The sequence below is a fragment of the Copadichromis virginalis genome, linkage group LG3 (assembly GCF_057382275.1).
Source record: "Copadichromis virginalis isolate Kocher_CV1m ecotype Utaka linkage group LG3, C_Virginalis_male_GT1.1, whole genome shotgun sequence".
NCBI lineage: Eukaryota > Metazoa > Chordata > Actinopteri > Cichliformes > Cichlidae > Copadichromis > Copadichromis virginalis.
Genome location: NC_140620.1, coordinates 47,494,314 through 47,521,029, shown reverse-complemented (window position 1 = coordinate 47,521,029; position 26,716 = coordinate 47,494,314). Strand labels below are relative to the sequence as shown.

The 26,716-nt window shown below is 40.5% G+C and overlaps 1 long non-coding RNA gene across 1 annotated transcript; it reads right to left on the bottom strand.

The window, feature by feature from the left end:
- Positions 1 to 1,770: 1,770 nt before the first annotated feature.
- On the bottom strand, positions 1,771 to 26,694 carry LOC146715028 (uncharacterized). Its single transcript, XR_014919324.1, has 3 exons — positions 26,602 to 26,694; positions 24,195 to 24,331; positions 1,771 to 2,379 (listed from the first exon to the last, which is right to left on the bottom strand). It is a non-coding gene; the product is annotated as an uncharacterized LOC146715028 (long non-coding RNA).
- Between the last annotated feature and the right edge of the window lie 22 nt (positions 26,695 to 26,716).

Here is a 26,716-nt window from a genome sequence, read left to right as displayed (position 1 = left end):
ATTTTGCCTTCAGAACGCCTTTAATTCTTCAAGGCATCGATTCAACAAAGTGCTGGAAAGATTCATCAGAGATTTTGGTCCATTGTGACATGCTAGCACATGCTAGCGTCACACAGTTGCTGCAGATTTGTCAGTTGCAGATCCTGTTCAACCAAATCCCAAAGGTAGATTGAGATCTGGTGACTGTAAAATCAATTTGAGTACAGAGTACTCATTGTTATAGTTCTGCTCTAAGTAGCCATCAGAAGATAGTTCACTGTGGTCCAAAGAGGATGGACATGGTTACCTACAATAACCCAGCCAACATTTATATGTGGGGCCCATATGGTTTGGAAATGGGCCGAAAAATGGGCCCCATGGTGATAAGTTGTTACTAAGGGCCAGAAATGTGCAAAGAAAGGGTTAGGGTTAGGCTACCCTTAGCCTTCTCAGAACGGAGGTTATGAAGAGTCTTTAAGGGCCCAGTCACACAGTAACTCCTGAAGAAACCCCTGGGGAAAGATGTGTATTCCCTGACTGGCTGGTTCCTGGCAGTCGTTATGTAAAGTTGGTTGCTGGTCCAAATTCTTCCTTGTGACTGATTTGCTCATTGGCAAAATGTTGCAGGTGCCCGTGCTTTGCATACAATGCAAACTCTCACCAACTACTAGCCAAGTGGTAGTAAAACTTAAAAGTTCAAAACGAGAAAGGGAAACCATTCACCTTGAAAGGAAAAGCTAAAGCTCAGCCAACATGTTTCAAAAGGCGTAACAACCAGTTTTTGCAGACAGCTCGGTATGTTACACAAACTACAGGCAACTGGAGGACTCTGCAAGTGATCAATGCAATAGATCTAGCCTAGCATAGCTTTAGTATAGCTTAATAAAACACAGTTGGTGGTGCCAGGGATTAATAACAAGATACTTATATTCTGTCATTACCCAGAAAATACCATATTAGAATAGAAAGATTAATTTCAAAATGAAAGTACTATAATGTTTGAAAAGCTATTTGGATGCTGTCAAACAAAAAGTGGTCAGAAGTTTTTTGGGGGTTTGGAAACCTCCTGTAGTTCGGCAATAGTAATAGCAGCTATGATGGTGGTGATAGTGCATGAACTCCCGCTCACCTTTCTGGTTGTCGCTAAAAACCTATTCATTGGCAGCGGGCGCAGATAGGACGGACACACACTCTCACTCACTCTCATGCATGGCTCCCGTGGATCCGCTGGAATTGGTAATGACACAATCCATCTCTAACCTATTTCCAATTCAGCTCTGGGAAATGAGATAGGATGGTAATGGAATCTCATTGATCTGAGTTTGCTCTCATGTTTATGGTCCATAAGTATGAAAGTCATTTCTAATGTTCTTTCCCACACTGGATCTTTTTTGCATGCCATTACATTTATGCGAGGTTTCGGTCAGCATTAGAGTTGAGGGCAAAGTGCAAAATGATTTAATTTGGACTACCTTAAATTGTGTAATTTTAGAATTAATATTCAGCAAAAGGTAAAATGCTAACAAGCATGTGAGGTGTTTAAACACCCATAAGCTAGGACACATATATGACTTTTTATAGGTTTGTGATACAAAGTAAGATGATACAGAGCTAGCGCTAAAAGGGCTGAATGCAGTAAATCAAGTAAATCCCTTTAACTGGAATTGTGAGCAGTGGATAGCGGGAGCGCTGTAGTGTTGATTTTCCCCATGTTTGGGTCTTACATTTCAGGATGATGAAAAAGCTGCATAAATAAGAAACAAAGTGAATATTTTGTTTGACTGCTGTATTTCAGATATTTTTTCCCTTTGGTGACAATCAACAAGTTCCACTGCTGTTTGCAGTGACAACAAGCAGCGACTCTGTGACAGCACAGGCGGATTGATCTTCATATTTTCCTACAGTATTACCACATCTGACGCAAATCCAATCAGAATATCTAAGCTTAGCATGAAAAGATGTATGAGTCATTTTGCATGGCATGCATTTCACCTGTAATGTAACATCGTAGGATTGCCAAAATGTCACGTCATTAAGACTGGTACTGTATTTTATTACTGCATTAAAATTAATAAGGAACTGGAAAATCCTTGACAACTGTATGCCATGGTGGTTGCTGATGTGATTTAAAATGCAGGTTGTAATCTTGACTTGGCAGGATGTTGCAGTGGTCAGCACACCAAGAAGGTCCTTGTTCAGCTCCACCAGCTTGAGTCTTGCTATGCCTGTGGTTATTGTGTCTCAGTACTCCGGCCTCCTTCTACAGGTAAGTGTTAGGTTATTTCTAACCTGTCCATAGGTGTGACTGTGACATCTCTGCAATAGATGGGCAACCTGTCCAGATCGTACCCTGTCTTAAAATCTTTGGCAGCTAGGATAGGCTCCAGCACCTCTCCAGCCCTGAAATGGGTAAGCAGAAAGAAAATTGATGGTGGATGATTGTCATTTAGTCTTCACTGAATGCTAAATGTCAAATGGATAAATGCATACAAGTTAATACAAGTATGGAATAGAGCTAAGAAAAGTAGCATTCCCATGACCTACTTCAAAGAAGGTGCCATCAGAAGATGAGCCGGCCTTGCAGTCATAAAATCATGTGACTGCATGATAAGGAGAGCCCTATTACTTTGGATGTTTTAGCAGCTCCTCCGGATCATCCCAACCACCCCACACACACACACACACACACACACACACACACACACACACACACACACAGTACCCTTACCTTATCTACCTCACCCTCAACTTGCTTCAGTCCAAAACTATTATGCTACAGTCCATTCACTAATTCCAGCCACTCTTTTACATACTCATCTGCTTCATATTCTTGGCGAATGTGATTGGGCTGACCGCGCAAGACCGCAGCAGTAATGCTTCCCATTGCATCACAAAGTATCAAGCGAAGTGTGAAATTAACTGATGAGATGACGTGTCTCGATTGTTCCCTGTACATGAGGAGTGAAAAGAATGGTCCGCATCAATCCGTGAAAGGTATAGACAGTATAGTCTGTATTAAATATGGTAAAAAACCTCTTTGAAAACCATGTGGATGCGATGCTGGCTCTGCAGTTTTATCCCATGGACATAATACTATAGTGGAAATGTATGAATACTGTCTGGTAGTCCATTTTTTATTGCAGTGCCAGCTGGAAGTCACTCTATGTTGTGTTACGGGGAGTTGGTGTAGGCGTGTTTGTACATAGATTTCATTGTTTACCCCTCTGCGGCCACCTTTTGGCTGCTAGTTTGGTGATGTTTGGGCGACTATATTATATATTCCTTCCAACCCAGCACTGCAATAACAGCGCAGCACTTTGCAATGCTACGCGGCAACAGCATTACCCCAGAGAGCTGCATTAAACATAACAAATCCTAACCTGTTGACAGTTGTTTTGTTATGACAAATCAGTTTCACATTCTGCAGCGCAGTGTAATTTAAAATGTGCTGGCTGTGTGCTCCTGCCACTCAAATACACACACGCACACATGCACATCGTCCCTAGATAAGTACAATCTGTTGTCCTTTCATGGTTCAAACCAATTTGTATACAAAAAGATAAGTGTGTTCAAATGGTCTCTATTGGCAGATTTGTCAGAATGGGAGGGCGGGGGCGGGGGGGGGGGGGGGGGTACCCCAGAGATTCAAGGACAGATGAATATATCTGAAAATATACAGAAGCATGTGAAGACTGTAAAATTGATGAATTTACAGTAATTTTACACTTTACAATTAAAGCCCAAAGCAGCTTTTCTCTCTTATGTAGAATATCTGAGATGTGTTGCTAAAATTGCACTTCTTTTTTTGTATTAAAATATCTCTAAACGTCTTTACGCTTATAGAAAGACACGTTTCACTGGTCCTGCCCACTTACAATCATACACGGCCCACAAGGTAAAATGAGTTTGACATCCCTGCTTTAACCTTCATCCATATGACAGCTTTTCCTCAACTACTTTTCTATTTTATTTTATTTATCTTCTCTGTGACTAATGACTTGCTATATCTACTTAATATAAAAAAATCAATGACATAAGCTACTTTTGCACACATCACTGCATTATCTGTGGGATGAATCGGAACACCAGTCAAAAATCACAGCTCAAAATCCCGACGCCTGCATGACCTCCCGTTATTCAGTTAGACCTTGTTTAATGAAGATTGTTCCCATCTATACGCTACTGGCAAAGTCTTGTTGGCTGTTTTAACTGAGCTCATCGATCCTGTTATGTTTAAGGGGCAAAGGTTAATGTGTTGCCCATCGATCTGAATCGGGCTTTTACATATCTCTGCAGGTAATGTGTTCAATAAAGCCCCGCAGGTGCCGCGTGCACCTTTAGCTCATTTTGGCCTGATATGCTGTTTTGGATCCAGTGCATGGCTTCAGGGAATTCTGCTGCTGACTTCATAGAGACTTCATACGCTCTAAGAAATGTACTGATGCGGCTGACATTTGTTGCATAAGGTTTCAAGCTGATTTGAGCCTTTTATAAATAACCAAGACTACGAATGAAAGAGAGGAATCACGAAGCAGAAGTGTTTCAGTGAATGTCTGTCTATCCACTGTGAGTCAGTGCCAGACAACGACCTTATGAATAAATCCAGTTGAGGTGGGTAGGGTATAACAAGAGTATAACCAAGATCAGCCAGCGTTTGCAATATTTTATTCAAGTAAGGACACTTGGATATTGATGTGGACGGTTTCTATTCTTAGGTGAGGCATTCAGAAAAGCTTGTTTGCGGTCACGGCAAGAGCACAAGAGTTCTCTCTTCAGTGAATACTACTCATACTGCAAATACACACTCATTGCGCTGCGGTTTGTATGGACAAGACTGCCATTGCTGACCTGTGATGCTGAATCCTTGACTTACCAAAGCTGGATATTACACTTTAATGTGTTTTTTAGTGCTTTGCTGGAGGATAAGCAATGCTGGTTTGAAATGATTTCCTGGATGGAAAATTAAACTGACCAACACCAAAACATCAAGCTGTAGGAAAACCTTTGAAACCGGCAAATCTAGTGAACAGATGACGGAACGGGATGTAAAAACTGTTATCACAGAAAACTAACTGTCAAGAATACAACATCAGATTGAGTTCTCTGTGGAGTCCTTTTCCCTATTACAGAAATGAATGGTTTCAATATCTGTGCAATGGTGTGTTAAGAACGAACGGAATATCATTAACAGGAAAAGAGGCTATTAAAACATTTTATTTCTCAGAAGACTTGGAAGTGAATCCTGCCACTGAGCAGAACTACTTTTGTTTACAGAAGTCATGCCATATTCACACCCCAACAACTGATCATAATTGAGATTATCATATTAAGTACTTGCAGATTTGATTTCATTAACAGGTACCTTGGATGAACGAGCAGCCGAAATTCTTTTGAATATGGTAACTGAAATGCAGGTTTGATGCCAAGCCAGGTCGCTGTAAAGATGAGGTATGGACATAATCCGGTCGTTAAGTGATGACGTGACGAATCCTACTTCCGGGCCTAAAGTAGTCTGCGTTTAATATGGCTTTTGTGTTGTTAACATGTTTAATGTTTTGTATTTTCTTCTATTTAATCTCAAAAAGCTCCTAAAACAGTCAGTGATCACTGTTGACCTCCCTCGGCTTTTATTACCGCTAATCATTTATTTAAGCTCAGTTTTTAAAACCTTAGGATGTAACTACAGCCCAGCCCATGCAGCAGTATATGAATGACTAACCTTGTATTATGGATGGATTATCTCAGTTGTTCTCCTGGCTGAAGTTTGGTCCTTTTACAGCATCCTGCCATGCGATTACATTTGTTCCTGACCACCGAGAACACTCACGTTAACTTTTATCGAGTGGAAAAAAAGTTAGCTTGTTTATATTATGCTAACATAACTGTGTCACTAGCAGTCACGTAGCACATCATTATATACCAGCTAGCCAAACTTCAGTAACCCTACAAACGTCACTGCTGTTTAGTTTTCTGTCTTCATTTATGTTGGAAGTAATAACAGAGCTGTACGCTTTAATTTGTTTCCAAAACCCCGCAGTCAGGACATGCTATATTGTATTTAGATAGAAGCTAGCGAGCTAACTTCCTGCTAACTTCTAACTCCGTTAAATGTCATAAATTCCGTTTTCATGGATGCCTGGATGTTAAACTCAATTGTTACACCTGGTAGAGCAGAACGCTGATCATTTTATTAAAGATCAGTAATGCCATAGTGATCGTTTGATATGTGGACCTGCAGCGGAGTTTAGGCCCAGACACGGCTAGTGACGTCAGACTTAACGACCGGATTGGACCGACAACTGGTCAACAGTTACACTGCATATCTATATGCAGCTTGTGATGGTGCAATAGCTAATCTTCACCATACTGCAGGGCACATTAAGTTTGCTTTTAACATCTTTAGAACACGAGAACTTCCCTCATCCTCGTAGCTGAAGCTCTGAAAGTCTTTTCTCTATTTTTAAAATTAAAAAAAGAAAAATTAAATACAAACAAAAAAGCACTTCAAGAGAGCAAACCTCCACCAAGGCATCTTGTTCTCTGGGCAGTATTTACTTTTAAGGGATCAATATTATAATTTGTATATATTCATTTTGTACGTTAAGAAGGTTGTAGTGCCATAAAACAAGAAGAACACTTTTGCCCTGTTTAAACTCATTTTAACTTACAATTGACTGACATTTAAATGGTTGTCATTTAATATACATAATAAAGCCATCGTAAAATAATGCAAAATCCCCACAAAGTCATGGTTTGCAGTCTCAGTGATTCCCTGATTATATATTAGGAACCTAACTAATAATTGTATGAGGGTTTTTTCGGGGTAATATACAATTTTTCATGCGTTTGAACCCCAAATTATTAAGAACAATAGAATTTACTAAATAAATGATACATTTTAATTAGAAATAAACATTAATTTACTAAATAATTCTTAACATAAATTCAGCTAAATTTTTATATAAAATATAATACTGTATACATTTTTTAGTACTGTAGTGAAAACACAAAGCAATAGTAGAAAAACACATGGCTTGGGATGGTGAAGTACCCCTGTGCTCAGAGGGGGGAGCTTTGTTTGCAGTCCAGCATTTCCACGTCATTTCCGTATGCAGCTATCTCGAGTGTCTTGCTGAGTTTTCTCATGTTTTTAATATTGTCTTTCCTAAAGCTCCAAGATGCCATTCATATGCATATTTAGGGTTTAAGCTATAAAAATAGGTATTTTTGTGACCGCATCCAAAATTCACAGTTTTTCCCAGTTCGTGGGTGCTCTAGTATACTCAAAAACATAACCGCCTTGGCAGAGGTAAAAATGATGAACTCATGAATAACCTGGATAACAGCTGGTATCTCCTTTGTTTTCAGAGCAGTTAGAAATATTGAATCAGATCTTACATCGCTAACTTATTCTGACTTAAGATTTCTTACCCATAAATAAACCCATGACCAAATATGACTTTGAAAGGCTGTGTTTCTCTGGCTAACTTTAATGTTCATGTTTCTTTGATTACCAGCTGTTAAACCATAATTGGCTTACCTGAAACCCTGATACAGATCCGGATCATCTCCCTGCCTGCTCCTACTCCTTGTAGACTATAGTTGTGATTTAGTGTCTGCTTTGTGGTTAGCATTAGCTTTAAGAGCTGTTCTCTGAGAAACTGTAATTTATTATGGAGGGAAACTGTGAAATATTTAAAATATACTTGTTTCTACAATAATTAAAACTGGCTATGTATTTCATATTAAACTTATGTAGGTGTAAGTTTCAAAAGTTTTTAATGATCTGATTTAATAGGATTTTTAAAGAGTACTGATCAAATTAATAAAGTAAACGTGCAAATTATATTAATCGTGAATTATTTAGCTTTTGTTTCCTGCACACGGGAACAATATTATTTATTATAATGAACTGCCATAACATGTAGTTGGTTAAGATTTTTATTTTTATTTTTTGCTGCTTGTGGGAGGGGAATGTTAAACCAAGAGAATCTGTAAAGCCGAATACATTATCATTTCGAGTAGGTGGTGAAAACCCCGTCTCTTACATTATTATGAGACACAGAAAAACACCTGTTGCTGAAATCAGCGAGGCTTGCAATTTAATTTTATCAGCCCACAAACAATCACTCATTAGGAAGCTGGAATGATGATAGAAACCAGTCAGCTGTGAAGCTCTGCATTCGGGGGGCACAGCACATAACAAGAGAGTGCTTTTTTTACATGGGGGAGGAACCCGTTTGGCTGAATCCTCTTTGGCAGGGCTGCCCTTGTGGCAGCAACACTGGTTATTCACAGCTAATGTCATGGTCTTTAATCTTTTTAATACCTAATGAAAAAAAAAGAAGCAAATATATGTCCAACATCAAAATTCCCAGAATAATTAACTCGGCACTTACTATTTAATCAAACAAGCATTTGAAATGAACTCAGCAGGCCAACTGTTTTGCAGACAGATACGGGATAAATGCTTGGCTTTCCATTATTATGCACCTCCCAGATGGGATTTGCCTTTGGCTGATTGGCAGATGTTTAACAACTGGGGCCCAAGTTCAAATCTAATATAGCTGAAGCTTCTTTGTTGTTTAGTTTGTTAATAATAAAGAACACCTTTGATTCTAGCCCAGTGTGAAAGCTCGTTTTTATACTTTTGTATATGAATTAATCCAAAAACACAGTCTGGAAGACCTTTGGAAGTCTGCTGATGATCAGCTAATTAGCTTCGGGGTCTTGATCGGTTCTCCATATTGGATTGTTAGGATGGTGTTGATAAAATTACACATGTACTGCACCAGGTTACTTCTTTGATTTTAAAGAGACTTCAAGATGCTCCAGATCAATCTGACATTAGACCTAAAGTCATGAAAATGAATAGGTATTAACTATGATAATGGTAGCACTTTCTATTACAGCTCGGTAATAGAGGGGTAACAGTAGGGTAACAACGAGGAAACAAGATTATACAAATGTGGTAATTTAATAACCTAACGCTTCTTTAAGTTAATTTTAATAGGTTATCAATATGTTACCACTTTATTACAGAGCTGTATTTCAATATTATTACCCCCAGTTTTTGGGCTCTTATTATCCTGTTAGATAGATTTCGGGGTAATATTACTCAACTGTAACCATTGTTGCTACCATGATATTACTTGGATGTTACACGGTAATTGCTTTGGTAATTGCATAGTAATAACCTAGGAATTACCATATTATTACAATCTTCCCCCCCCCCCCGTTACCTTATTATTACCTCTGTATTACTGAGTGCTACCAGCACTATTAATCCGTGGATAGTGGAAAAAAAACAACAGTGTGTCTTTCAGGTATCATTTAAATTATTGATTAGTGCTTGCAGTATTAAAATCATCCGACCCTCCCTTGACAAATAAATCCCTTCCCAGTGGGGCTCGCTCACTGTTTCAAAGTACAGCCTGCCTCAGTGTAATATCTTCCTGCTCTAGGCTCACTTGACACCCACAAAGAGACAGCTGCACGTCCTTTGAATCTGCTGAAAAACACAAGTACACACAAACACTAAAGCGGGGTCTGTCAGTTTCCCTTTAGTTACTTGTGACAGCAAAATAAATACATGAGCTCTCTGTAATCTGAGCAGGGCGACTTGCCTGATTTCTCCCTCAAACACACAAACATACACAGCCCTCCCTGAAACGAGTCTGCGTGGCTTTTTCGGTGAAAAGTGGAGTCAGACTGAGCAAACTGCATGGAACATTTAAACTGTTGATATTGTGGCTTTGAAGTGCTCTGGATGAAGTAGCAGAATGGAAAAACGAGATTTCATAATGAAAGTCGAATCAGTTATAGTTTCTATTAAACATGCTGTCGTTAAAAGAGAGTTAATGTATGAGCCACACGGCAGCTCTTGAATATTAGCAATGGAGGCTGGGAGCAGCTCTTTCAGCTCATTATTGTTGTTCTTAGGTTAACTACAATATCACAAATAGCGTAATCAATCCTCACCATTGAAAATTAAAAGAAGTAATAGAACTTTAACCATTTAAGTTTATTTAATCACGTCGTCGCATTTACAATAGATGAAAAGACACCCTCTTATCCTGCTGAGTTTTAAAAGTGAGTTGTTCGCTTATTTTCTGAATAAATAAACTGTATTCTAATGTGTCTGAAAAAATAATAACGCTGTAAAAAAGAAGTCGGTGGGCAGCACGGTGGCACGGTGGTTAGCACCGTTGCCGCACAGAAAGAAGGTCCTGAGTTCAATTCCAACATCAGGCCGGGGTCTTTCTGTGTGGAGTTTGCATGTTCTCCCCGTGTTTGCGTGGGTTACCTCCGGGTACTCCGGCTTCCTCCCACCATCCAAAGACATGCAGCTTGTGGGGATAGGTTAATTGATTAATCCAAATTGTCACTAGGTGTGAATGAATGTGAGTGCGACTGGTTGTCTGTCCCTGTGTGTTGGCCCTGTGACAGACTGGCGACCTGTCCAGGGTGTACCTCGCCTCTCGCCCTATAACAGCTGGGATAGGCTCCCGCGACCCTGAAAAGGATAAGCGGAAGCGAATGGATGGATGGTTTAAAAAAGAAGTGCAGTGTCTAATTTTGAGAATATTTCCTAAGATGAGTTAAAAAAGGAACAAATCCTTAGTTGGGATTCTTTTATCACAGATTACTGGATCCATATAATAGTAGACAGTCGTGTTGACTTTGGACTCAGTAAAACACAGTAGACCAACACCAGCAGATGACATACTGACAAAACTTCACACTGGATTTCAAGCATCTTGGATTCTGTGCTTCTCCACTCTTCTTCCCGACTCCAGGTCTCAATTTCTAAATTAAATGCAAAATTTACTGTAGCCTGGAAAGAGGATTTTGGACCACCGAATAATAGTATGGTTCTTTTTCCTCTTTAACCGAGGTAAGGTACTTCTGACGTTGTCTCTTGTAAAGGAGTGACTTTATTTTAATGCAACAGTTGTAGCTCCTTTTCTGAAGATATCTGTGCATATTGGCTCTTGGTGAACTGACTCCAGCCTCCTTCAGGTTCGTGAATTTACTTTTCTTGACATTCCCTTCAAGGCTCAAACCATCCCTATTTCTTGCGCACTTTTTGCTAACACTCCTTTCCCTTCTACTCAGCTTTCCATAAATCTGATTCAAAACAGCCACTCTTTTGTGTTTATGTGTTTATGATGGTCACGTACCGAGCCCAAGAAATACGCAGTATTTATGGAGAATAATCTGTTCAAACCCAAAATGAAATATTCTAGTAATTTCAGTTTTTTGATTTTCATGAGCTGCAAGAGTTTGCCTTGAAATTCCACACATCTCAAATATTGATCAATTAAATTAAAAACAACGTTGACAATATGAATTTAGCAAAAACACGAGGAAGACTGAGGCTGGCTATCCAAGAACTGGTCAAATGTCAACTGTTTTAGTGGTTTGGTGTCACAATCAACACAAAACTACAAATGACTGCACATGTATTTCCTGTTTGTCCACATTCCATAAAGTGCCTTGAGTGCTCAGGTAGACTGGAAAAGCGCTGTATAAGAACCAGTCCATTTACCATTTACCATTTAAAGCATGGCAATATTTCTAATTTTAAAAAATGTAGGTTATTTTATTGCCACATCTTCAACACATGGACCTTTTGAGTCAAAAACCTCGGATCAAATTCCATCTACGATGCCGATCACAACAGCTGCTGTCTGACATCCAAAATCCATCGTATTTTCAATTGTCCCCGCCAATCATCACAAAAGAGGCAGCCTACAGTGTGGCTGCGTGGTGGTCGATTGAAAGTGTAATTTCTAGTAATATGAGCCCCAGCGGTCGAGAAGAAATTGCCTTGTCTAGATTTCTGAGCAAATGTGAAGTAAAAATGGATGCTCTATTCCAACTAAGTAAGATGGGAATTACAGTGGGCAAACAACGTTGCCCTGAGGTTAGGAAGGCCTCATTGGGCAAACCATATGGGAAAGGGACACTTAAAATATGTGCTTTCTATTGCCTTCCCATACTTTTGACAGCATGTGCCCTCTCATCTCAAAATTAATTGCCAAATAATGTGCATTTGAAAGATGGTTTTACTTGACAGCAAAGAATAAATATGTTTAAAGTAAAACAGCTACGATTGTGTGTAACTTAGGCTGGGCTGCTTGATTCATCCGTTTAAAAAACTACCAAACTACATCAGGGCAAGTTGTAAAACTTTCTACAAATCATTGAAAAAGGAAGAAAAATAGACATAAAACTGGAAGTTCCATCATTCAATATAACAAACAGTATTAAAAAGACATTTTCCTGATAAATACAGTAAATTTAGCTGTACTTCAACCCAATATTTATTTGTGAGTTTTGTATAATAACATTTTCATGCTAATTCCTGCCGACGAATTGGGTTTGGTTGAGTTTTTAGTTGTTAAGATTAATCTGAACATTCCAAAGTCATTTAACAACCCAACTGCTTTCAGCAACCCCAAATGTGGTCTTTGCAGATTTCTTCACAAATGGCTGTTGTCAAAATAATGGCATTCAGATTAAGACTTTCCATTTGTTTCCATGAGTGAGGCTGTGGCTGAGCTAATAAATAGCAGTCAGATTCTCCTCTCCAAACGCTTCATTGCAGTGCGTGCGCTCTTGAAGAATTTGCCTGTGCGGTTTTCTTTATTGCTTCATATGTTTCTATCGTTTTCGGAAAAAGGTATGTAGTGTGGTGGCATGACTCATCCACGGTATTGAAAGTATTCTTGATTAAAATCTGAATTATGTAGTAACACTCATTACCTCATGTACGGCAGGTGGCTGGAGCAACTTGCATAAATCGAGGCTGAATAAAGGCAGCGCCGCTTAAGAGAAATAATATTCTTGTTTACTAGTTCGGTTCCAGCCTTTGAGAAATGTAACAGCAGGTAAAAATCTCTAAAGACTGAAGTGCTCTCTGCAGCTGGATCCACAAGAATATTTCACATGAATAAACAGGAAATCATCTCATTTCAGTTGGTGTAAGCCCCAGGAGTAGATTGAGCCAAACCAACTAGTTACATGATTATAAAAAAAATAAAACAAAAGTAGAGTAGAGAGAAAGTGGGGCTCTAGACATCCATTTTCTGCTGCCTATTTGGATGTGAGCCTAAAGGGCAGTAATCTATGCAGTAACGCACAGATCTTCATCTCTTCAGCCACCAACTCCAGCTCTCAAACACCGATGTATTTCCAGGGCAGCTGAGAGATATGTTTTCTACATGTTCTGGGTCTGGCCTAGGTCATCCTCCTGGCAGGACAATGACCTCACCGAGGTGGCTTCCAGGGGGCATTCCAGTCAGATGGCCAATTCACTTCAACTGACTCCTTTCAATGTGGAGGACTAACGGTTCTATTCTTAAGTCCTTAGCGCTGGCTGAGCCCAAACACCCTTCAAGGAGACAAATTTCTGCCTATTGTTTAAATCAGCAGTCCCCAACCACGGGCCTCGGACCGGTACTGGGCCACGAGAGTTGAGGCTCAGGTGTGAAATGTATGGTTTTCAGGGTTTTTATCGGTTTTCAGCATTATTTTGTTATCGTTTTTATCGTTAACTCGGTTTTCCTTGGTCTTTTCACGTGTGTTATAAACAAATCTTTTTTTCGGTACCGGTACTGGTTTTATTTTGTTGTATTTATACACGACATCTTAAAGGCCGGTCCATGAAAATATTGTCGGGCATAAACCGGTCCGTGGTGCAAAAAAGGTTGGAGACCGCTGGTGTAAATGGTTAATAGACTGGTTCTTATATAGTGCTTTTCTACTCTACTTGAGCACTCAAAGCACTTTATTCAACATGCTTCGTTCAGCCATTTACACCAATCCATACAAGCGCTTTTTCTATGCTTAAGTGCTCAAATGGATGCGTCAGAGAGCAGCTTGGGGTTAATATCCTGAGGTTGCGTGTTTGTGACACTGCCTCATATTTGCATGGACTGTTAGAACATGTGTATTATGTATTGCCAGCTGTGTCTGTGAAGGTTCTCAGTCATCCAGGTCATCGTAGTCAAAGGAGCTTGCAAAGAAAAGCGTCTGGACTTCTTTAAGTTGCTTGAAGACGTTTCACCTCTCATCCGAGAAGCTTCTTCAGTTCTAAGGTCAAATGGTGGAGAGTCCCAGATATAAACCTAGTGGGAGTGACCCCCACAGAGGGACAAAAGGACCCCCCGATGATCCTCTAATCACCTGAACCAAGGTGTGAAATTGGGTGTGGGACCCAATCAGCCAGAGTTTCGGGTGTGTTCATTGTGAAACCTGGCCCCACCTTGTCATGCGAAGGTGGGGCCAGGTATGCTGTACAGGTCATGCACTGTACAGCATACACCACGTTGTTAAGTTAACACAAACTTAGCAACGTGGTGTATGCTGTACAGTGCAGCGAGGAATGCTCAGACCTCTACATTGGAGAGACCAAACAGCCACTTCACAAGCGCATGGCACAACACAGAAGAGCCACCTCCACAGGACAAGACTCAGCAGTCCATCTGCATCTTAAGGATAAAGGACACTCTTTCGAGGATGCCAATGTTCACATTTTGGACAGAGAGGACAGATGGTTTGAAAGAGGAGTGAAAGAAGCCATCTATGTCCACTGTGAGCGACCATCTTTGAACAGAGGCGGGGGTTTACGACACCAACTCTCTGCCATCTATAATCCAGTTTTGAGATCCCTTCCCAGACGCCTTAACGCCCACTCACATCCTGGGCCATCTGACCTCAGGAATTCGCATGACAAGGTGGGGCCAGGTTTCACAATGAACACACCCGAAACTCTGGCTGATTGGGTCCCACACCCAATTTCACACCTTGGTTCAGGTGATTAGAGGATCATCGGGGGGTCCTTTTGTCCCTCTGTGGGGGTCACTCCCACTAGGTTTATATCTGGGACTCTCCACCATTTGACCTTAGAACTGAAGAAGCTTCTCGGATGAGAGGTGAAACGTCTTCAAGCAACTTAAAGAAGTCCAGACGCTTTTCTTTGCAAGCTCCTTTGACTATTGCCAGCTGTATTTTTGTGGCATTGTCAGGGACCAAGCAGTAAAGCATAAAGGACACAGGTGGTTTTAATTCAAAACGGGTTTTATTGACCCAAAAATATGAAAATATATTTAACAAAGCCAAAACTTAAACAGGCAGACCAATAAAAGAGGTCAACTCAATAGACTAAACTCAAGATAATAATTAACAAAACCTCAAACTAACATATGGTAAACTGACCTGCTGAAATGACACACAAGGGGGACTTAAATACTGGTTTAGCTAAACCAAATGACACACACGGGGGAAAACAAGATGGCTGCCATATAACCAACTAATACAAAACATTTAAACAAACATGAAACACCCCCCAGGCAATGAAGCATGTGGTGCAATCCAATTAGGCTGTCAGTAGTACTTTAGGTCTCCCAGCCCTTTGCCACACCTTTTGCCAGACAGGAGGAGACACCAACCCCCAGGTAACTCAAACCTGCTGAGAAAGAAAAAAGAAAGCAAGCAGAAGAGAACAAGAGTAATAGAATAAACAACATCACAATGATATATGGGAATATGACAGTAAATACTAAATGTTAAACATTATTGTGCAGCACATAAGATCAACAGAACACAGTGTGCTTTGAGGTAGGAGCCAAAAAGGGTGTAGTTTGTGGGTGTGATCACCCGTGTGTACACCTGTGAGCATGGACGCGCTTGTTTTTTGTTTTTTTTAAAAGGTTCCTTCTAGTGCTGTCAAAATTATCGCGTTAATTGTTAAGATCAACGCGAAATGTTTAATGCATTAAAAAAATGTAACGCTGATTTTGTTTTTTTATTAATTTCCTGTAATCTAAGACCTCTGGAGGAGGGGGCAACAGTGTGCTATGCTGGCGTTTGGCCTGACAGAAATGATTAGAAGAAGAAGAAGAAGAAGAAGAAGAAGAAGTGACACCATGCTACTATCTAGCTAACACTAGCTAACACACGCAAGCATGGACGAGGGCGGACTTTTGGGTGAAAAGTTTCTCTTTAAGAAGTTGCCTGATGGCTTGTTGGACAAAACGAGAGTAAGATGCACAATTTGCAACGCTGAATTCAAGTACCACAGAAGCAGTTCATCACTGGCGTATCACCTGAGAGCAAAACACCCAACTGAATCCACCTCTACGGGACCTCGCCAGTCTACGCTTCAGGAGTATGGTGCTTGTGGACGAATAACAAAAAATGTGAGAGAAAAGGTAACCAATTCCTTGGTTGTTTGGATAGCTAAAAACTGCCGACCAGTTAGCATAGTAGAAGATGATGGACTGAGAGAAGTCATTCGTGCTGCATCAGGAGATGAGTGTTACAATCTGCCCTCGAGAGGAACCATTGTGTCGAGACTGCACACTTTGTATGGGGACCAGAGGGCTCAGCAGTCCAGCAAGCTTGTGCAAGTAAGGAATGTCGCTCTCACCGGAGACCACTGGACTTCGGTGAACAACGATAATTACTTAAAATATAAAGAATAAAAAAATGTAATTGGAGCCAGGCTATTAATAAAGTAATTGAGATTAATCGCAATTAATAACAGAAAATTGTGAGATTAGTTAGTTAATTTTCTTTAATCTATTGACAGCACTAGTTCCTTCATGTAATAATCTGCTAGAGGGTGTGGGGGGGCCACAGCCCCGTCCTCCAGGGCGTGAAGCAGGTGTGGAGGAGATCAAAACTCCAGACATCCAGAGGCCCCCAGAACACAAGAGACCAAGGAAGACCAACAGAGGGGCAGCTGCGCCACTGTCCCGGAAAGAGCTGAGGAGAGTCCCAGATGAGGGCTCACTCAGCAGCCGCGGAGCAGAAGCCAGGGGGAGTTGCAGTGACGCGCCCGTGAGCTCCGCCGGCAGCCAGCTGCGCCTGAGTGACCGAGCCCCAGGCCGAGAGGCCGGGGGCACCCCACCTCCGAAGTGGCCCGAGCGAGCCCCAGGCTCCAGGCCCCGATAAGCGGCCGCCAAGGAGTGAGCCGGTGTGTACCTGGACGCCCATCCCCGGACACAAAGAACCACCAACGCACCGACGTCTGAGGGGGTCCGCCACTGGCAGGGGAAGTGGTGGTAGGGGGAGATAGGCCTCCAAACCTTGGAGGGCCTGAGATGTCCCCAGAGAGGTGGCGCCTGACACCCAACCTGACATATAGACACAGACATACAGGCACACACAGATACAAACATCCATTCCCACCCTCATGCTCTCATATGCACTTACTCCACACTCAACCAACGTGGAGACAGACATAAAGAGACGTTGTACACACGATCACACTCCCCAAGCGTACTCTACAAACCGGGTCTAGGTGCCCCCGCCCCTGGAGGGGGGAACTGCAGATGAAAGGTTTTTAAGCAAATCTGAGACCAGAAGTTTAGGTCTAAGTTAACTGATAAATCCGCTTCCCATTTTGCAATAGGAAGTGATATTGATTCATCTGTTTTAGAAAGCATTCTGTATATTTTGGATAGTAATTTGGGGGTTTTAAGAGTAAGAAATTGAACCACACTTGGTGGTGTTTGTAGTTCAACTTGACCCGGTTTAAATTTCTTTTTTACTATGGATTTAATTTGTTGATATTCTAAAAATCTTTTCTTGTTGATCCCATATTGTGTAACTAGTCCGTCAAATGAAATAAATTCTGTTCCTTCTAGTATATGTTCTAAATATTTGATTCCTTTATCACTCCAATCTGAAAAGTTTATCATATTATTGTTTTGTAATATGTCAGGGTTGTTCCAGATAGGTGTACGTTTGCATGGGATTAATGAAGACGCCGTCAATTTTAGAAACTCCCACCATGCTGTCAGAGAAGAGCTGATGTTGATGCTTTTAAAGCATTCATGTCGTTGGATGTTTGAGCTGATAAATGGTAGGTCTGAGATCTCTAGATTATTGCAGAGTGCTTGTTCTGCATCTAGTCAAGGTTCATCTAAGAGGGTGTGTTTTAGCCATCCTGAGATAAACTGAAGCCTGTTGGCTAAGAAGTAGTGCTGAAAGTTAGGCAGTTCTAGTCCTCCTTTATCCTTGGTCTTTTGTAGTGTTTTTAAGCTTATACGTGGGGGTTTATTTTTCCAAAGGAATTTGGACATACATGAATCTAGAGATCTGAACCAATCTTGTGGCGGTTTAGTTGGGATCATTGAGAATAAATAATTTATTTTTGGTAAGACCATCATTTTTATAGCGGCAACCCTTCCCATGAGTGATATGGGTAGACATTTCCATCTAGCCAGATCATCTTCTACCTTCTTTAAAAGTGGGATATGGTTTAATTTAGTTAGATCTGCAAGCTTGGGAGAAACATTAATACCTAAATATTTTATATTTCCCAATTGCAGTGGTGTAGAAGAGGAATTATGGAAGGAGCAATTAATCGGTAGGACTGTAGATTTTGACCAGTTAATTGAGTAATCTGATATTCTTGCAAAAGAGTTTATCAATTCAATCACCCCAGAGATATTGGTTTGTGAATTTTGGAGAAAGAGTAACACATCATCCGTATAAAGGCTGATTTTATGTTCCACGTTCTTGCATTTTATGCCCTTAATTACTGAATTCTGTCTAATTGCTGCTGCTAGTGGTTCAATAAAAATTGCAAACAGTGAAGGGGAGAGTGGGCATCCCTGCCTGGTGCCCCTCAAGAGACAGAAGCTGGAGGATGTCTGGTCATTTGTTCTAACACAAGCTGTTGGGGAATTATATAATATTTTTAACCAGTTTATGAAAGAGGATCCAAAACCAAATTTGTGTAAAGTTGCAAATAGAAATTTCCAGTTAACTCTGTCAAATGCTTTTTCTGCGTCTAAAGAGAATATTGTAGTTTCTAGGTTTTTACTGTATGAGTAGTCTATCAAATTAAGTAATCTACGTGTATTTGTTGATGAGTGCCTACCTTTTATGAAACCAGTTTGGTCAGGATGAATTAAGAGGGGGGTTATTTTCTCCAGTCTCTTTGAGAGAGCTTTGCAGATTATTTTAAGGTCTACATTTATAAGGGATATTGGACGATAGCTTGAGGGATATACAGGGTCTTTGCCTGGTTTTAGCAGGAGATTAATGTTTGCAGAATTCATATTTGATGGAAGTCTGCCCTTTTCTTTAATTTCCAACAACGTTCTGTAGAAAACTGGTGCTAGAATCGACCAGAATTCTTGGTAGAATTCTGCAGGAAAGCCATCTGGACCTGGAGCCTTATTATTGTGCATACTTATCAGGGCTTCCTGGAGTTCACCTGGTGTCAGTGGTGAATCCAGTGCCATTGCTTGAGTGTCCAATAATTTTGGAAGAGTTATGTTGTCCAAAAACTGATCAATTTCTTTTTTAGATGGGTTTATTTGTGGTGAATACAACGTTTTATAGAAATCCCTGAAAATGTTGTTTATTTGTATCGGTTCATATGTGTTCCCATATAGTTGTTTTTTCTTTATTTATTTTTAGCTGGTTTGCTAGAAATTGACCGGATTTATTACCATGTTCATAATTTTGTAGGCGTAGTCTTTGTACTAAGAATTTTGTTTTTTTATCAATTATCTCATTTAATTCTAGTTTTGTTTTGCGTATTTTGTTCAATGTTTCCTGATCTTGGTGGGACGCGTAGGCTTCTTCTAGTGATTTGATGTTTTTTTCTAATTCCTGAATATTTTTGTTTTCTTTTTATGTGATGAGAAAGAAATTATTTTACCTCTCATCACAGCTTTCCCTGCTTCCCATAGAACAGAAGCTGATGTTTCGGGAGTGTCATTATAGTTCAAATATGAAGTCCACTCTTTTTTAAAATATTTAATAAAGTCTTCATCTTTAAGTAGTGATATATTAAATCTCCAGTTTTTTCTTGGCGTAGTATTATTCTTGTGCATTAGTGTTAAAGATACAGGACCATGATCGCTGACAGCTATAGGGTGAATCTCAGTGTCTGAAATGTCGTTCAGCAGTGAGCTGCTGACCAAAAAATAATCCAGACGAGAGTAGGAGTGATGGACATGTGAGAAAAAAGTATATTCCTTACTGTTGGGGTGAAGGGAGCGCCATGCATCGCAAAGACCAAAGTCGCTCATATACTGTTTGATTATATTTGTGGACTGCCAATTACGCTGAGTTCCCGCTGTATTGAGCCTATCCATGTCTTCATTTAGTCCAAGGTTGAGGTCACCTCCAAGAACAAGTGTGCCATCTAAGTGTTCAGAGAGTGCACTGAAAAAACCGTGAAAGAATGAGGGATCATCAACATTTGGACCATATACACTTGCAATACATAGCTTTTTATCACGTATAGATAGTTTAATGATTAAGAATCTGCCCTCTGGATCTATAACTGTATCGAGTACTGTGAAATTAATATTTTTATGTATTAAAATTGCTGCTCCCCTTTGTCTAGAATTATAACAAGCTGAGAACACATTAGGAAACTCAGGTGTTTTAAGTTCATTCGAACCTCTAAGAGGTCTGTGGGTCTCTTGTAATAGGACAACATCTGCCTGTAGTTTTTTGAGTTGGTTAAATATTTTTAACCTCTTTTCTCTGGAGCCAGCTCCATTTATATTCCATGTAATGAACCTCAGTGTACCCATAGATGTTTGTGTATAACTAGGGATGTATGCTGTGTGCGTCGCTTAGTCAGGTGGAGAGAATATGTCACTTGTTCATAAATAAAGAGAAGGAGAGAGAGAAAAAATGTGTGGCGAGATGCTCCCTGAGTCTGACTTTGTGTATGCATAGTTACTAATATGAGTAGGCTTGGCTTAAGTGTGTGTGTGTGTGTGTGTGTATCTTATATGACTGTGTGCGCTGTCTGATGTAAATGTGCTGCCGTTGAGCGCATGGTGCGTATGTGTCGAAATAAAGGATGTTTCTGGAGGCGGTGAAAGGAATAAAGAAAGAAACCAAGGACAGGGGTGAGCAGCATAAAACCAAGAGGGGGGAAAGAGAGGAGGAAAAAAAAAAAAAAAAAAAAAACAGAAACAAAACGTAAACATTCCAATTAAATCACTGACGGAGAGTGACGGTGTTAATTCTGCTATGAAATCACACTTTAAGATGCGATTTGATACTGGTAAGTTAAACAGATGTTAATGTAAGTTAGTGTGAGTGGATAGGGAAATGGTGTAGCTGATTCTTATCTGGTGTGAGGTTAATACAGCCACGGAGTGATGTTGGGGTCGCGGTGGAGCTGTCCGTCCACGTACAGCCGGTCCACAGCGATGACAGCGCGGGAGCCCTTCTGGATGAAGCCGCGTCGGATTGGGAAGAGGACCCTGCGTCGTTCCAAGATCTCTTTGGGGAACTGGTCGTTCACGCTGAAGTCCGTTCCTTTTAATTCCCTGCCGCGGCTTTTCACATGTTGCTTTTGTTTGAAGTGGCCGAATTTGGCCACGATAGGACGTGGTCTCCCGGCCGTAGCCCGAATGGGGCCGAGGCGATGTACCCGATCGAAGACGATGTTCTTCACAGTGTCCTCCGGCAGCTTCAGGTGGGTTTTGATGAAGCTTTTTACCGTGGTCTCCGCGTCCTCTCCAGCGGCTTCTGGAATACCAGAAAATACCAGATTATCACGCATGCTACGAGCTTGTAGATCGATAACAGTTTTTTATTTTTTTATTTTCTCTATTGAGCTGGGTAACATTATCTGTGAGACATTTCACCGACTCCCTTAGCGTGGCATTTTCAGCAGCAAGCGTTTCCACCTGCTGCTGGCTGTACTCCAGGGATTCTCGCAAGCATTTAAATTCTCGGTGAAGAATCTCCACCAAGGACAGCCTTGCATCGAAACTGGACAATCGCTTGTCGATTGACTCCAATATGTCGGCAATATCTTTGCCGGCTGGCGATGTTGAGCCGGGGGAATCTGCCGGGCGTTGTCTTTTCGACGACGGCGTCTCAGCTTTGGCCGGGGAAGCTGCACACGGGGTCTTCTTCATCACGAGATCCTGAAAGCACTGATCGATGTAATCTCCTCGTTGTTCTCCAGGGTGTTGGAGATTATTTAGACAAATAGTGTTAGTTATAAGACAATTGATAAGTGTATTTGGTAATGCTGAAGCTTAAATGAATTTGTTCAAATCTAAACTACCATTTGCTTTAATTTTCCGCCAAAATCTCCGGCGTCTGACATCAGTTACAACATGAGTCGCTTACCTTGTCCGTCACTTCCGTCACTTACACACTTTTGTCCCTCTGTGGGGGTCACTCCCACTAGGTTTATATCTGGGACTCTCCACCATTTGACCTTAGAACTGAAGAAGCTTCTCGGATGAGAGGTGAAACGTCTTCAAGCAACTTAAAGAAGTCCAGACGCTTTTCTTTGCAAGCTCCTTTGACTATTGCCAGCTGTATTTTTGTGGCATTGTCAGGGACCAAGCAGTAAAGCATAAAGGACACAGGTGGTTTTAATTCAAAACGGGTTTTATTGACCCAAAAATATGAAAATATATTTAACAAAGCCAAAACTTAAACAGGCAGACCAATAAAAGAGGTCAACTCAATAGACTAAACTCAAGATAATAATTAACAAAACCTCAAACAAACATATGGTAAACTGACCTGCTGAAATGACACACAGGGGGACTTAAATACTGGTTTAGCTAAACCAAATGACACACACGGGGGAAAACAAGATGGCTGCCATATAACCAACTAATACAAAACATTTAAACAAACATGAAACACCCCCCAGGCAATGAAGCATGTGGTGCAATCCAATTAGGCTGTCAGTAGTACTTTAGGTCTCCCAGCCCTTTGCCACACCTTTTGCCAGACAGGAGGAGACACCAACCCCCAGGTAACTCAAACAAAGAAAGATGTATTAATATAACATAAAACAGAACTTTGACCTTGCAAGGTTAATATGTGTGCACGCCATATAAACATTGGAAGGTGTGATGGAAAAATGAATACATTTAATAAAGAAACGATATTGAACAATAAATAGAATATTTTCAAGTAGTGACTGTAAATTAAACTAAAGTGAATCAACGGGTGGTGAGGTGTGGAGCTTACCATGTGTGGCATGCCATCACAGGCATGGTCTGCTTTAAGACTAAAAATTCTTTATCATTGTTTCAAAGTGCATTGTGCAAAATCAACAAAAGCAGGCAAAGGCCAAAAAATGTCCTGTTTTTAAAAATGATTTGTGTGAGGAGTTAGTGGAAGACCATGTAACTCTAGGGCAACACAATCTATCCATTTAGTGGGAGGATGACACAGTCCAAAGACTAACATCACTGTGATACAGCACTTGCCTAGTCTGTATGATATGATCCAAACAACTCTTTCTTCTGGTTAAATTTGCAATGTTTCTATTATTTTCTATCCAAGGTTACTTTCAGACTGTTTAGTCACTGTCCAGAGGCTGAGTCTCGAGCCACGGGCAGTGGTGTTGATTTATTTAACACTGAGCTGTGTGAATTTAGATTTATAGGTGTATTTATGAAATTAAAAACCTCTGAAATTCAAATAAAAATTGTCTTATCTAAAGGCATCCACAGGCAAGACATTTCATGGGAAATTAAGGAAACAGGAAGTGAAGTATTATAATGACCTCAAGTCATGTGTTCACGATTTATCATGGAGATTAGAATCATTAGCAGCGAGAGCAACGACGGCGAGATATGCGGAGGAGCAAATGGTAAATTCCAGTCCAGCAAATGGAGCAGGGACACAATCATTTGAGAGAGATATCAAACAGGATCTATTCTATCATGGAAAAACCTTAATATGTGTTATTCTTGGATGCTTTTTTTCCCCTAAAGCGACCAGCTGGATACATATGAGATAAATTGTCTTAAAGTGCTTTCTTTCAACTGCCAAAACCCAGTCCCTAGATTGGAAAACATTTTGAAAATTGATAAAGTGCAGTTATTTCCCAGTGCAATGACCCTTTTCAAAAGAACATCTCCGGGTGTCCCTCTCAATTAACATTTGTCCTCCTGATACCAGTGACAAGTTGTCACCCAAGGGGAAAAAAAAGTTAGTAAAGGAAGAAAATGGTTCTGTCCTCGCTTGCCTCCAAGGATCAAAAAATGCTACAGACAGTTTTTTCCCTTTTCATAGCAAACATACACACTTTCCCTCTCCCTGTCCTCTGCCAGATAGCCCTGAGGCTGCCAGAAGGGAAGCCATTGATTATTTAGCTCACAAGATTTACTTTGTGATGTTCTGAGTGAACATATAGCACGGGAAAAGACTATCTGACTAGAAAGATACATGTTTACCTCTTGGGTGCGATCCATTAAATATGGCGCTTTGATGGTGTCAGTGCGACGGACTCCACTCCATTTCTCCTCAAGTCAATCACAGCAGTGCAGACACAACAGCAGGGGACGCGCATTTCTCTTCTGGAGAGCTGGAGCTGGGATAAATTGTAGTTTAGTAAAATTATAAAGCTTTACAATAAGGCTTATCAACATTTCAACATGGGTAGGGACACAGTTGTTTTCCTTTTTTGTGTACTTTTACTATGGACACTTGTATTATGAGCCACAAGTCTGACAAGTACAGAGATTCATTGCATTGTTGCCACTAGAAGCTAGTTATTACTCCAGAAAAAGTATATATTTTTGAGCTTTTTCTGCTCTCAGCCATTACCCAACGAAGACTAATTGATCCCTGCAGATGGCAGACAAGGCAATAGGTTATAAAGCCCAGCCACTTTGCTTTCTCACAACTTGCTATCACTTTCCTCCCAAAGTGCCATCAGCGGGCGCTGGAGGAAAAAAAAAATCGGGACATAATTTGAGGCAATACATCTTTGCAGACGGCTACTTCTGTCATCTTAAGTGGACAAAGGCAGAAGAAGAAAACACCAAGAGCCAGTTGTGAGATTCAGACTGAGAGCAGCTCTCTTAGAGCCATTGTGAAAATGTGCAGTGAAGAATAGGAGGCAACACGTGAAAGCAGCTTTATAAAGCTTTTAACAACTGACTTCTTAAAATTGTGGTTATCTACCACGGTCGCCTAAAACAAGCCTCTGAATGACTTGTAAAGCATACGCAGGACATTATGTTAAGTATTATGTGAGTCACTCATTTTCTTTTTTTTTTGCAATAATTGTTCTGTATGTTCATGACAACCCAGAATTCATCTCGTGTCTGAAATGTTAAAAGTGAAACGGGGACAAAGTAAGCACGTGTTTAATTAGTACTTTCCTCACTCGGGCTGATTAAAATCGTCAGGGTGTTGGCAGTCAGCTGACGCATTATCAACATTTCTTGTGAGAACTTCATTTCATACTTTTTCACGGACCAGCTGATAAGGGTTTGATTTTCAAAGATGACTTAATGATAGGATGGGATGATGGGTAGAGGGGGAGCGAGAGAGAGAAAGAAAGATGTTTCCCTGGAGATGGAGACTTCTGGTTATCACACAGAAAAATGTAATTGAGATGAGGACTCTGTATAGATGTCAAGTTCCCAACACACAGCTTTTTCCTCCCTATCATCTGCATGTAGGGACATGTCCATCTTGTCACAAAAATACTCAAGGAGATGAAAGGATGCTTGAACACTTTGTTACTTGTCACCTGGTATAACTCTTATACATCTTTTGAGCTTTTATTACTAGTAGTTGGTGAATAAAGGGTATTTGCATCGAATCGCTGCATATGACTATATGCCACTGGTGTCTCCTTGGGTATTAGTGAGACCCATCTCACGCCCACTACATGCATGGCTGTAAAGGAACCCTTGATGCGACATTTAAACATGCTGTGTAAGCATCATATTTCAAAGTGCAGGGTTAAAGGGGATAATCTTTCATTTAAACCACAATGTTTTCCTTAACCTTATTACCGAGACGTTTTTGGCGCCCAATCCAAACAGCAGTCTCCTGGCTGGCAAACTTGTGATTTAGTGCACCTCCACCCCTACATCTTCCAAATATTGACTTTGTCGCTCTTTAAGCTGTTATCTCTCGGCAGCCGAGGCTAAGGTACACCTTGTGTATACACTGTTACCACTGTTGGGGTAAAACAAAAAGTAACGTCTTATACTTTTTTAATAAAAGTACATTATGTATTTAGTCTATGTGGAATGTAAATCAATACAGTACTCGTTACATTTCTTTTGTGCTATTGTGTGGCGTTGACTGAGAGGGGGAAAAAACCTTTTTGTAAAGATATACCCAATATCTTAATTATACTGTTTAAATACAGTATAACACAAGCCAACAGAAAAGATGTGAACCAGCTCAAAGAGCATTTGACAGAAGAATGTGCCCACTGCAAAAACAGGTCAGGGTACAAATGGAGGGTATCCAAGCAACAAGCTTTAAAAGTGTATTGGGTCAAAATTCCATTTCTGCTAGCTTAGTGTTAGCGTGCTATCTTTACAGATCCAAATAGTGGATCTGCTGTTTCCAACCAATCCGGTCGTTAAGTGATGACGTGACGAATCCTACTTCCGGGCCTAAAGTAGTCTGCGTTTAATATGGCTTTTGTGTTGTTAACATGTTTAATGTTATGCATTTTCTTCTATTTAATCTCAAAAAGCTCCTAAAACAGTCAGTGATCACTGATGACCTCCCTCGGCTTTTATTACCGCTAATCATTTATTTAAGCTCAGTTTTTAAAACCTTAGGATGTAACTACAGCCCAGCCCATGCAGCAGTATATGAATGACTAACCTCGTATTGTGGATGGATTATCTCAGTTGTTCTCCTGGCTGAAGTTTGGTCCTTTTACAGCATCCTGCCATGCGATTACATTTGTTCCTGACCACCGAGAACACTCACGTAAAAA